The sequence below is a fragment of the Osmia bicornis genome, unplaced genomic scaffold (genome assembly GCF_907164935.1).
Source record: "Osmia bicornis bicornis unplaced genomic scaffold, iOsmBic2.1, whole genome shotgun sequence".
In the NCBI taxonomy this organism is placed as follows: Eukaryota; Metazoa; Arthropoda; class Insecta; order Hymenoptera; family Megachilidae; genus Osmia; species Osmia bicornis.
The window spans coordinates 247,234-261,507 of NW_025791442.1; positions in this window are offsets into that span (position 1 = coordinate 247,234).

Sequence of the window (14,274 nt, forward strand, 5' to 3'; positions counted from 1 at the left end):
TATTCCAGTATATATGTTAATACATCATTTCATTCAAATCCATTTTGAATTAATTCAGAAATATCATTTTTGTCCACCTAGACTTAGAAATTTTACCACTGTGGGGCGCTGAAGAGGCGGCACAGCCTCGGACCTAGGACGCCGGACGCGATAACCCAGGCGCGGCCGGGGATGCCGTCCAAGCCCGGGGCGGTGTTCTTGGCCCCGAGCCGTCTGACGGCATCGTCCAGCTCCTCCTCTGTGACCCTCAGGTCGGCGGACCAGGCGACGGGGTCCGCCGGCCTTTGCTGGTGGCGCGGGTGCGACGTTCCCCTGGAACGGGGGAAGAGGGTGTCTATTACCCGCGTCAGCAGCTGGGGGTCCAGGCTCTCCGAGACCGGGGGCGCCCGTGCGCGGAGCTTGCCCATGACCATCCGGTAAGGGCGCACCCACGGGTCCTCGTCCAGAGAGCCCTGGAGCTCCTCCCACGCCTGGGATTTCGCGTCCCTGATGGCCGCCTCAGGGCTACCACGAAGACCTGGTATGTGCCCCTCAGCACATCCTCCCTCGCCGGGTCGCGGACTCGAGCCCTTTGGGCGCGCTGCCGCTGGCGCCGGGCGTGCTGACACTCGGATCGGAGATCCGCAATGTCGCCCGACCACCAGTACACCGCCCTCCGGGGGGCAGGCGCGGGGCCCGGGGTATGGCGGTGTCGCATATTGCGGTCATCGCCTCCCGGAACCACTTGGCCTCCCCCTCAACGTCCGCGACCGGCCCGGCAAGGGCTGCGGCCATCAGCACGTCCTTGTCCAGCCTCTTCAGCACCCAGCGACGCAGTGGCGGGCCACACGCCGGCCTGGGGGCGGCGGGGAGGGAGTAGCTGAAGGTGATGTACAGATGATCACTCAGCGTCTCCCTCGCCGCCACCCTCCAATTTTGCACCACGCGCCCGGCCACAGGGGACGCCCAGCCCAGATCCACAATGCATTCCCCCTGAAACCTTATTTTTTTACGTGGGGAAAATCTTCGAAAGACGCCCCCAGCCCTCCTGGAGAGGAGCCGAGGGTAGTGCCGGATTTTTACCAGCTAAAACCCCCACGGTGGCCTACACTGTGTGTTGGGGAGGGCCCCGGGACCTCTGACGAACAACACCGGGGCCCAAACACCCATGGCGCGTTGACGCCGCCTTGCTCGGGGGAGGGTCTAGATTTGGCCCTCCCCCTACGTGCCCTCTTCCGCCGCCATCGGGGGCCACACCTGATGCCGGCACTCCTCGGGCCGCGTGCAATAGGGACCGAGGCCCCAGCCCCGCCCTCCTGCGGCCATGCGGCCCCGGATAAGTATCGCGGGGCCGCGCGATCGGTGTTGGGGGAGGGGCGTTCGCCGCTCCCCGCTGCTCCTCATCCGGTGGGTGACTGGTGTCCCCCCACAGATCTCCTCTTCAGAGGGAGAGGGTGCTCCCCCCATCCTCTTCTCCCCGTTGGGGGCGGTTGGGCCTGGTATGTAACATCTTCACGGCCCACCGACACGGATGACCGTCTCGCAGTAATCGGTCAACGCACTCCACTGATTCTCGCCAGCGAGCATCTCTTTGACAAGTGCCGCCGGCGAGAGATCACCACCAACTTCGCACCGCAGGGCGTGACGGGCCCGCGCAAACGCTGGGCAGTGCTCCAGGGTATGCTGCGTGGTGTCCCGCCCCGCCCCGCATTGATGGCATGCTGCCGTCCCTTCCGCCCGTATCCAGTGCAGGAACTCACCGAAACAACCGTGTCCTGTGAGCACCTGTGTGGTCCTAAACGTGCGCCTTCCGTGGCCGTGGTCCCTCCATTTCTTGAGCAATGGAAGGACCGCCCGGCTACACGCTGGGCGGTGGCGCCGCTCTCGACGAGCTCGCGTCGCCACCGACCCAGGGCTCTATGCCGGGCCTGGCGACTAATCCTAGCAACAGCTTCGGTCATCTCTTCTGCCGGGATCCAGTCCAGACGAAGAGCACGCAGACGCCAGAAGATTTTGGCGTCGCCCTCCGCCTGGAACTTGAAGGGGACAACCCCAGCCAGGGTCATCGCCGCCTCGTAGCGGACCGTGCGGTAACCTCTGATTACCCTGATGGCTATGCTCCTCTCAGCCCGGCGCAGCAGTTGCTGGCTGCGCCGGGAATCCATCAGGGCGTTCGCCCATATGGGCGCACCATAGAGGGCCATGCTCCGCACGAACCCCACGTAGAGACGGCAAACCTTCTCGTTGGGCCCCCCCCTATTGGGCAGTAGACGGGCAAGCGCGTTGCTTGCCCTGTCTAGTCTAGGGGCCAGACGACCGAAGTGCTCCCCGAAGCGCCAGTGGCTGTCCAGGTGGAGGCCCAAGTACCTGTGGCCCTTCCCCACCTGGACGTCGACTCCACTCACATGGACCACCGACTGGGGCGATGGCGCAACCCCACGCCGAGGCGAGTAAAACCACATTGCCTCGGTTTTGTGGGGAGCTAGCTGAAGCCCCAGCCGCCGGATCCCCGCGGCAGCGGCAGCGACGCCAATCTCGGCTAGGCTGCTAGTCCTTTTCCACCCTCGACCGACGGCCAACACGTGCGTATCATCCGCGAAGCCCGTGAGGCTCACACCGGTCGGGAGCTCGACCCGCAAGACCGGGTCGTACCCCAGGTCCCAAAGTGTGGGACCTTTCGCAGAACCCTGGGGTACACCACAGTCCACGTCCCTCTCGTGCATCTGGCCATCCCGGCCCCTGTACACAATCTTCCTGTCCCGGAGGTAGTCGCCGACGATCCTCCTCATGTAGGGGGGCGCCTTGTGGCGTGTGAGCGCCCCCCTTATCGTCCCGTGAGGCAGGGTGTTGAAGGCGTTGACGATGTCTAGACTAACGCCTAACGCCACCATTCCCCGGGACGTGGCCGAGTCGCAGCGGGAGCGCATCGACTGGATTGCGTCGATAGTGCTGCGCCCCCGCCTGAAGCCATATTGCGACTCCGCCAAGTCGGGACCCGCCTGGGACAGGTGCTGGACGAGGCGGGATACCAGAATCCGCTCGAACAACTTCCCCACCTCGTCCAACAGCACGATGGGCCGGTAGGCCGAGGGACTGTCGGCAGGTCGCCCATCCTTCCGGATGAGGACTAGCCGCCCCGTCTTCCACTGTTCTGGGAAGACTCCATCCTTAATGCAGGCGCTGAAGAGGCGTCTCAATCTCGGACCGAGGACGCGTAGAGCCTTCACCCAGGCACCATCGGGGCCCGGAGCGGTGTTTCGGGCTCCTGACCGTTTAATCGCACCGGACAGCCCCTCCTCCGTGACCCCCACTTCGTCGGACCAATCCACCTTCTCGTGGGCCGGCGGGGGGCGGGTGTGTTCCCTCTCTCGTGGGAACAAAGTGTCTACTACCCGTCTCAAAAACTGGGGGTCGAGGCTCTCCGTGACCGGGGGCGCCCAGGGCTTAAGCTTGCCCATCACCATTTTGTATGGGCGCCCCCATGGGAGCTCGTCCCATGCCCGGGATTTAGACTCCCTGATGGCTGCCTGTAGGGCAGTCTCCAAAACTGGGTACTGCCCGTACAGATCCTCCTCCCTCGCTGGGTCGCGGAAGGTCCTTCTTCTGCGGGCCCTTTGCCACTGGCGATGGGATGCGAGACAATCTCTTCTCAGATCACCAATTTCGCCCGTCCACCAATAGGCGGCCCGCCTGGGGAGGTTCTTGGCCCGGGGCATGGCGGCGTCGCACACCGCCTTCATGGCTCCCCGGAACCATTCTAGCTCCTCCCCAATGTCCGCGACCGGCCCGGCAGGTGTTCCCAGCGAGGCCAGGGCGAGGGCTGCAGCCATCAGCACGTCCTCGTCCATCCTCTTCAGCGCCCATCGTAGCGATGGTGGTCCACAGGGGCGGCGGGCGGTGGTGGTAAGGTCGAGGCGGATGTATAGATGGTCACTAAGTGTGACCGCCTCTTCCAACAACCCTCCATCTCTGCACCATACGCGCGGCCAGGGGAGTCGCGAAAGACAAATCGAGTATAGACTCCCCCTGGGCACGCACGCAGGTGCTAACGGACCCCTCATTGAGCAGGTGGAGTCCTAGCCCCGCCGCCCAATTTACGACCGCCCTGCCTCTCGCGTTTGTCCTCGGGGAGCCTCAAAGTGACGCATGGGCATTAAAGTCCCCGAGGACTAGCACTGGCCGGGAGGCACAACGGGAGACAAAGTCCCCCACCCGGTCCAGGTACTGCTCATATTGCGCGAGAGGCCATCTGGGCGGGGCATAGAGCCCCACCACCGCTATTTCACCCCACAGCACGCCGACGAACCCCAGGCCCCGTTCCAATGGGGTGGGGTGTGGGGGTACTGCGGTGCCAATAATCGCTACGGAGCCGTCCTCGTCCCCGAACCAATCTGGTCTGTCGAGGACTCGGTACGGCTCTGCGATCACCGCCATCCCAGCCTTCCACTCGGCCAGGGTTTGGAACAACATGTCCTGAGCCCTGGCCGAGTGGTTCAAGTTGGCCTGAAGTATAGGGCCCTTGGGCCTCATACCTAGGCCTTACGAGCCGCCTCCGCGGCATTTTTGCTCGCCGACTTGGCAGGGGGATTTTTCTTGCCCCCCTTCTTCGACTCCGCAGGCTTGGTCCTTGATGCCTGTTCCTTCGGGGCTGTTCCTGCCCCTTCAACGGCACTCTTCTTCTTCCTCTGGGAGGAGGAGGGGGCACAACCTTTTGCCCCCAATTGATGCCCCGCGGGTCGCCCCAGGTCCGCACAGAGGGGGCACCGCGGCGTGGAGCTACACTTGCTGGCCACGTGGACCGACTCTCCGCACGCAAAGCAGCGGTCGGACATATCAGCTTCGCAGGTGCATCGCTGCCTAACATGCCCACTTTCCAGGCAGCGATAGCACTGCAATGGCCGCGGTGGTAGCGCCTGTATTCTGGCCGAGGACCACCCGACCAGAACCCTCCCTGAGAGGGATAACATTTTGAGTGCCGCTAGAGGGCATCTCGCCCAGACAGTCCCCATCCTTTGGGGGGAGGTGCGAATCTCCCCATTTCAATTTCTTCAGCGGAGCAACCCCCCGCAGCGGCCAATGCGGCCGCCACCTCCGCCGGGGTGACCGAGTCGTCAAGACCGGTCACCCTAACCTCGCCCATTTTTATGGGGCGGGAAAACCTCACCTCGGTGCCACTGAACACCTGGCGGAGTCGGTCAGCCAACCTGGCAGCTTTCTCCGTCCTGTCCTCCCCAGGTAACTCGATGACCAAGCCACCGGTCCGAACTCTTCTGGGCATCAACGCCATGATGCACAGCTCCTCCAACTTGACCCGCTCCAGGGCCATGAGCATGGTCTCGGCGTATGAGACCTTAGCCTCGGCAGCTAGGTTGATGGTGACCGCCGCAGAACGAGGAGGGCGGGGGGCCTTCTGCCTGGCAGGTTGGGCCCCTTGGCCCTTAACCGCCGGTGCCGCTCCTCTCTTCTGCCCCTTCTGCGCAACCACCTTGGAGCTCTGGGTGGGAGGGCCCTTGGCCGCTGCCGCCTTCTTCTCTGCAGCTTTAGCGCGGCGGCCGACCACCGTCACCCAGGTCTCATCCGCCGTCCTCCGATGTTCTTCGACAATCCGGGCCATTCTAGCCTCCACAAATGATGCCGGTTAGTCGGGTGTTGAGGAGGGCCCCGGCAACGGCTCCGTGGTAGGCAGGGTCCTATTCCGCACCCGCCTCTTAGCTTCCTTCCTCGATGCAGTGGGGATGGTCGCAGCCGCAGCTCCCCGCTTAACATCCTCCGCCCTCTTAGGTGAGGGCTGGACGGCTGTAATAGCGGCTTTGAACTCCGCCTGGAGCCCCGACGGGCCCTTTTCGAAGAGAGCCGCAAATCCCCTCATCAGGTCTGGCTCGAGGCCACCAACCTTCCCCTCCTCTTTTACGGGTGCAGCAGCTGGGATTGGGAGTTGCACCACGGGACATTCAGGCGGGCAAGACGGTAAGTCGGAAGCTCGACTGCGTCCTTCCTCCTTTTCCTGCCCGCCTCTTCGCCAGACAACGGCGAGCCGGGCCTCGCCGACCTTTTGAATGGACCGGGGCCTTCAGGCGCCGGCACCTCTGTGGCAGTGACCCTGCACGTAATGTCTGCCAGGCTATTTTGCAGGATGTTGATTTGGGCCTCCTGGACAGCCACTTGTTCCTCCCGCAGCTTCAGCTGTTCGCGAAGCTCCTTCACCTCTTTATCGGCCCTGGCAGGTGCAGCGCTGATTCTCGCTTCCGTGTGGTTGGCCTTAAGGTAGCGGGAGGCCATCTTCAGCTTGTGAACAAATGTCCCTTTCAGTCCCTTGGAGACGCCCGCGACCTTGTCGATGTCGCGAAAGAACTCCAAGGACTGCGCAATAAAGTCGCGCGTGGGGACTTGACTTCCTCCGCCAGGTCCTCAGGGTCCGGGAGGGACCTGCTACCTCGACTCGGTTCTACAGGGTCCTCGTTAGGATCGAGTACCCTCCTCTCCTCCAGCAGGTCAAGTTCCCGGCGCTGGACATCCAGGACGCTCTGCTTAGCCGCCGCGAGCCACACGTACTGGCGCGTGGTCGGCGGGCGACCCCTCTTGCTCGTGCGCCGTGCCTCCAGAGATACTGCCGAGGAGAGTGACTCGTCCGAGTCCAAATCCACCTCACCCTCTCTGGATGCGGCGGCATCAGAGGCCGCCGGGGAAACTCCGGCCCCTCCTCGTACCGGCCTCAGGGGAGGCCACTCCACATCCGCCCTAGTTAATCGGACGGATAGGCGGCGCGCATCCGTCACCCTGCAAGTGCTGGGCTGCGCCATATCCTCCGCGCCCGTTTCCCGTCTCGCGTCCTGTTGAACAGCCGCAGTCGTCGTCGGTACGTCCCGTCCAGTGTTTGTTGTTGTTGTTGGCGTTTTTAGTTTCAAGTCATCCATAGTGTTCCCACGAGTGGGTCAGTCTGTGGGTCCACCCGGGCAGAGCCGCCTTACCCGGGTAAGGCTAGTACACACGGGAGGTCGCCAGATACCCCGGGGTTGGCCGCTAGAGACTGATGGCGCTGACTCCAGGGGCGGCCTCATTACCGCGTACCGCAGCTTGGGGCTAGAGATTTTTTATAACGGTTGTCATCCTCGCGGGCCGGCTAATGAAGGCATGCTCCCCGTTCCAGCGAAACGTGACCACTGGGTTACGGTGTAATTGCTTGGGCACTCCGGGTTCGGTACCCGCCCCAGACCGCCACGCAGCCTGGCCCCTGGAGAACTGAACGACGCTGCAGCCACCTTGTCGCCTCTCCCACCCAGGCCTTACCGGCAAGGGAGGCCCTGCCAGGATCCGTAGATCCCACCGGCATCGCCCCGGGTCATCTGCGAGGCTACTTCGACAGCAGCGAACGCCCCCCTTTCAGTCGCCTTGTACGACAGACAGGCGTTACCGTGTCTGTATTCTATCCCCCAGTCACAGGGGAGGTTTTGATGGGTTTTCCTTCCCTTGGTGTTTGGTCCGCGGGGGCTATTTTATTTCACTCCTACCCTCCATGCACTCCGAAAAGTGCATGGCGAGCATTCGCCTATCCGCCACCTGGGGACGCGCCACGTCGGGGTATCACTTTCCCGCCCAGCCAGTACACTTGGCCAGGTCCGTGGGTCCGCCTGAAACCTTTTTTTTTTTTTTTGGTTCACTTGGGAGAGAAAATGCATTTGCGCACGCGCGGGTTTGTTCCCCTTTTCGTCTATTCGGCTAGAGGGGACCCGGACAGTGCGGGACTCATGTCCGCCCTGAAGGGGCAGCCTGGCGCCCGTGAGGTGAGGGCAAACCCAAAGAGGCAACGCCAGAAAGGGGCAACCTGGCATCCCAACCCTTAAGGGTTGAGTTTAGCCCAAGAGTAGGCCACAGCCCTGAAGAGGCGACCTAGATGGGCAGCCCAGCGTGGGCACTCCCGAGGCTGGACATACTACCCACTAAAACCTCTCCCCTAACGTGTGCCGCCGGCACCTTTTCACTAGTTAGAATTCATAAAGGAATACCAGCGTATAGCCACAACGACGCTTCGGCACTTCAACGCATTTCGCGTTATTGCGGGCGCCCGCAAAAGCGCCATGCACTAGGCACATGCGGAATCTGCGGATCCACGCCGTTGCACCTCCGATCCAGCGGTAGGACATTTTCAACCTGTACGGTAAGGCACAGGATTTTTCTTCGGCCACGACCAGGAACCGAAGTAAGCCCATTCCGGGTAGTCGCGCCATGTGTTCACCTGCCAGTGAACACCTCCACAGTTGGCCGTGTCCATCTTCGTCCATCATGGTTGGTTGATAATGATGATGTGGCTTATCCTTGCAGTCATCACGCCCACCTGACCTTCCACGAGGACAGGCCATTTTTCTTCAGCCACGACCAGGAACCGGAGCTCCTGCTCAACGGGTGGTCGCGCCATGTGTTCACCTGTTTTAACAGGGCTTGTTCTTCAGCACAGCCAGGCCCCGGGGCGAGTCCTTTCCCCGGTTGATTGTGCCACATCTTGGTAGGCTGCAATTCTCGATGACCTGTCCCATACATACTTTACACACACACACACACACGCTCATGACAAGCATAGCGCTTCGAGTAGCGCTTCGAATGCCCCAAATATGCAACGATAAATAATGAATAAATAATGAGTAAAGAATAAGTGAATAAATAAATGAATAAATGAATGAGTGAATGAATAAATAAATAATGAATAATGAATAGGAGTTAATAAGCACATGAAGCCCACGAATAGAATAGAGGAGCCCATACATTCAATAACAGCTGTCATAATAAGCATACTAAACATACTAAACATACTAAAACTGGTTAAATCAAATCACAAATACAACGGGAAATAAATATATATATGCATCTAATGCATCTAATGCACTAGAGCAGTTAATGAATAGTTAACAGTAAAAGAAACAGTAAGCAATACGAGAACGTGAGAAACTGTGAAGTAAACATAAGTAGTATTGCACGCAAGCAGGCAAGCGAGCATATGTGAACTGGACATAAGCAAATGACCAACAAAACCTCCAAAACCTAAAACGTCAAACATATATACATACAGCCGAGCAGCCAAATAGCAGTAGAGGAATATTTAACATTCAACACTAGCGCACAATATAATCAAATAAAATTAAACTCAAGGTAAACCACAAATGTGAAATGAAATAAACCAAGGATGTGAACCGTAAAGTAAAATAAAGTCGCCAGACAGATAGCAAATAGCAAGCCAGCCATGAGAGAAGAGAAGCAAACATAACATAACATAGAATGCTACTAATTATTATCAGAGGTAAAGGTAAATAAGGTATAGTATAAAATATAGAATATAGGGTTTAACCAGAAAGTAAGCTGGGAAGAAAATAAATAGGTGAGCGTAATGTAATACTAATAATTGAAACCATTCATTGAAACTATTAAGTTACTTAAATTTACTTGCAGGAACATTTACGCGACCACAACCTCAACGTGGTTGGCAAGCGGACATGATGGAGTACAATCAATGATCAAATGAAGGCAATAAAAAACAATTAGAAATTATTGCGAGCAAATCATCAATAAAGATAAGTAGCAACATATACCTCATAATGAGAATAATAGGAAGAGACAGAACAGTTAACATCAGAAATTAACCATAGTATTAAATGTAAAATGTATCATAATCCTAGTCTATTTGCAGGAAGCTCTAACGCCAGCCAATGGAAGTGGAGGTACAGTGTAATTAACGGATAACAGGAGTAGAGAATACCCATCTGATATAATATGGGGAGCACATGAGACCTAAATCGGCATAAACCATAAGGCAGATCAAACAATTCAAATAGTTATAAATTGAGTAGATTAGATTGTTACTGGATTATAATACCGCTCCGATAAGTATGGTATTAATATTAATACTGATACAGGTAAGTCGATGCAATACAGCGCGTGGTGAAAACTAATCAATAATAAACCCCACATACAACCATATTACTACTAAATCATAATATAGTGGTACAAGAAAACTAAACTACACTACAATAGATCAAAATTACTATGAACATATGTGTATATACAGTGTGTCCCACGTAACTGGAAACACTCCAATATTTCCTAATGTTTCGTAGCGGAACGCTAATTTTAAATTTCGCCGGAACTATCCTGACAAGGATATGCAGGAAGATTGTGAACAAGGTAGTTTAATAAAGAATCGAAATTTGTCACTCAATGATAACACAAATCACTTTATTAGCTCCGCTTCCGCGATTGTAGTTTCGATAAGCGTGTAACTTCCTCGCGACACGTTGAAGGCGAAACGAATATTAGTTTTGCGTTTTAGGAGTCGAGCAAGCGATAAACGCGTTGATAGAATTAAGCGAGACACGTGTACGACGTTCGATGTTTTGAACAAGAGTGATCCATCGATCACCTACAGGCAACGCGATCACGCGTGGCGCCAGGATCGAGGATTTTGTGACGTCATTCACGGACGAGTTAATTTGTCAAGCGGGATTCTTAAACTAAGCGAAATTAATGAATAAAATTAAATCTTGACCTAACTGTCGTCTTAATTTACAACCTTAACATACCGCCCGCCTCGGATGTGCGCATCCGACGACACAATCAACGCAAAAAAAAATAACGATACTTAATCTAGTGACAGCCGCCCGCCGTCGCAGAGCGAGTCGACGGCCGTGCCTCGCTGGCATTTCCGGAATCGCAGGCTTCGCTTTCGTTTATTTCTATTGGAAGAAAGCACAGCTTTACAAGTGGCCGTTTAAATTCCGAGTTCGCCGTTTTAACCGTGACAACACGGGTTACATTGTCCGCTCCCGGATGGCATTTTATAATCCGCGCGAGTTCCCACTTGCACGGAGGGGCAAGCGGGTTTCGAAGGAGAACAATCCGACCGACCTTCGCAAGGTTGTTCGCTGTGCGCCATTTCGTACGTTGTTGCAACGTGTGAATATAATCCGTCGACCATGCCTTCCATACACTTTCGGAAAGTTTCTTTAATAATTGCCAACGAGTTAGGCGTGTATCGTGGACATCGAGAAGCGTTACTGACGGAACTGCTGTAATAGCGGTTCCGATCAGAAAGTGACCAGGCGTCAGCGCTGTATAATCGTCCAGATTGTCTGAAAACGGTGCTATTGGGCGTGAATTCATACATGCTTCGATTTGACATAACACCGTGGTCAACTCCTCAAAGTGAGGGTGTGAGCGCCGATAACACGTTTCAAGTGCTGTTTCATACTTCGAATCCCGGCCTCCCACAGTCCACCGAAATGCGGAGCGGACGGGGGAATGAATTTCCATGCGACTTGGTCACCCGCAATTTTATTAAGAAAGTTCGGATCGCGTGTTGCAGCTCTGAACGCTGTGGTCATCTCTTTGTCGGCACCTTGGAACGTCGTTCCGTTGTCGCTGTACATAGTGACGGGCAAACCGCGACGAGATACAAACCGATCATAACAAGCGAGGAATGCATCGGTTGAATAGGACCCTACTAGTTCGATATGCACCGCGCGAGTGGTCATGCATATAAATAACGCAGCGTATGCTTTTACCGATTTATATCCGCGACCGGGGTTCGCTCGAACCAAGATTGGGCCCGCATAGTCCACGCCACAATGTATAAAGGCTCTTTCTGAGCGAATAACGCGTGCTGACGGAAGATCTCCCATTAATTCCGACGGGATTGTCGCACGCTGTCGAGCGCATGTGACGCATTTGTATAAAACTTGGCGAACAGTAGGACGCGCTCGTATAAGCCAGAACTCTTGCCTCAATTTCGACAACGTTAATTGAGGGCCTGCGTGTAATAATTTCCTATGCAGATGGTCTATCAAGAGGGACACCAAAGGATGAGATGCAAGGACGATAGGATGTTTCATTTCTTCTGTCATTGCCGCATGACGAAGCCGCCCGCCAACACGAATCAGACCTTCCGAATCGAGATATGGGTTTAGTGAAATTAATTGACTATGTCGCGAGAGAGGAAGGTTATTCTGCAAAAGCTGCACCTCCCCCGGATGGACCATTCGCTGGATATATTTTAACCAGAAGGTTCGTGCTCGGTGCATTTCGCTTGGGAGCAACGCGTTCGGAGTACAGCGCGTCTCCTCTGAAACTTCTTCAGATGAAAGAAATGATCGACCAGGTATGCGAAGCGACTTAATTTGATAAATGAAACGCAAGATGTACGCGGTCACGCGGATGAGTTTGGTCCAACTAGAAAATCGCGTGGCTAAATCCCATGGTTCAGGCGAAGAAATTGCATGAAGAGTTACAGCGCTACGTTCCTCCAAAAGACCTGTTGTTTCGAGCGGCGGTATGTCGCCAGGCCACGATGCTGATTGCAATTTAAGCCAGGGCGGGCCGGACCACCATAATGAGTGGTTGATAAGCAACGGGACGCTCATTCCCCGAGAAGCACAATCAGCGGGGTTGTCCTCTGACTGGACATGGTGCCATTGACATTGTGGAACAAGCTCGTGAATTTCCGATACGCGGTTCGCGATAAATGTTTTCCATCTGGAAGCGGGTTGATGAACCCAGGCGAGAGTAATAGTGGAATCCGTCCACCCATGCAATTCGCATTTGATATTGCCGAAAGATGTTCGTATAAACGCCATCAGTCGAGCGAGAAGCAAAGCTCCACATAATTCAAGTCGCGGAATAGTTAGCGATTTGAGCGGAGCCACTTTGGATTTTGCTGCGAGCAACGATACGACGACATCGCCATTGTTAGTGGCAACTCGAGAGTAAACTACTGCCGCATAGGCATGCTGAGAAGCATCCGCGAAACCGTGCAACTCTATTTTCGGGATCCGCGATTCGTGTTCAATCCAACGAGGGAGATTTATAAATCGAAGGAGAGGAAGCTCGGTACAATAAGTTTTCCACGTGTGCTGAAGCTCGGTTGGAATGGGATCGTCCCATTCACACTTCTGCAACCATAATTGCTGCATCAAATTTTAGCGACAATGACGATGGGAGCCGCCCATCCGAGCGGATCATACAATTTCGCGATGGTCGAGAGAATTTCCCTTTTCGTTGTCGGAAGAGATTGGTTTATGGTAATATCGAAACGGAACGCGTCCGCTTCGGGATTCCAATTAATACCGAGGACTTTCAAATTTTCATCGGGCAGCAGTGGTTTACTTGTAGCGTGACCGTGATCGAAGGGATCAATATCTGCAATTAATTCGGGACAATTACTAGCCCATTTTCGCAAAGTGAAACCGCCTCTTTGTAATAAGGCTATCACGTGGTCGCGAGTTTGACGCGCTAGTTGTGGATTATCTGCACCGAACGCGCAGTCATCCACGTAAATTTGATCCCGAAAAACCGCTAACGCAAGGGGATACTTCGTTCCTTCGTCTTTTGCAAGCTGTTGCAGAACGCGTAACGCGAGATAAGGCGCGGGCCCAGTACCATATGTAACGGTCAAGAGCTGAAAATGGCGCAGTGGATCCGACGGTGAAGATCGCCACAGAATTCGTTGATAATCAACGTCCTTGGAATTTACGAGGATCTGTCGGTACATCTTAGCTATATCTGCTATGAAGACGTATCGATAAAGACGCCATCGAAGCATCACGGCAGGTAAGTCAATTTGTAGTTTCGGACCGATTAATAAGTGATCGTTTAAAGATTTACCGTTTGTCGTTTTCGCAGACGCATTGAAAACGACTCGAAGACGCGTAGTCGTGCTGTGTTCACGAATGACCGCGTGATACGGGATGTACACAGTTTGAGCGGATGGAACCGGTGACGAGTCTGTGACCTCTACCATATGACCCAGTGCCTCATACTCGTGCAAAAACTTTGAAAATTCAGTGAAGTGTTCCGTTTTTCGTCGGAGACGATTTTCCTGCCGTAGAAACATAGTGGTCGCTACGGACAGTGAAGGCCCTATATCAATTGGAGGTCCTTCGACAAACGGGAGTCGCACTATATATTGCCCATTAGGAGCTCGAGTATGCGAGCGCTGAAAATGCTCTTCGCATTGCTGTTCGGAAGGAGAGAGACGTGTGACGGACGGTAACTCCTCGATCTCCCAAAATCGTCGAAGTTCCATGTCTAAGTTCGACGAAACGTTACAGTGAAAAGTCGCAATGGAAGCGGAGGATATGGATGATGACGATGGAACGGGACCAGACAGAATCCATCCCAATGTAGTATTTGGGCAGTGGGTTCGTTCGTCGTACCCTTTCGTAAACCATCTAATAGGAATACGCCGTACTGATCAGCGCCAATAATCATTTCAATAGGATCCGAACTAAAGGGATTTTCATCAGCTAAAGCAAGATC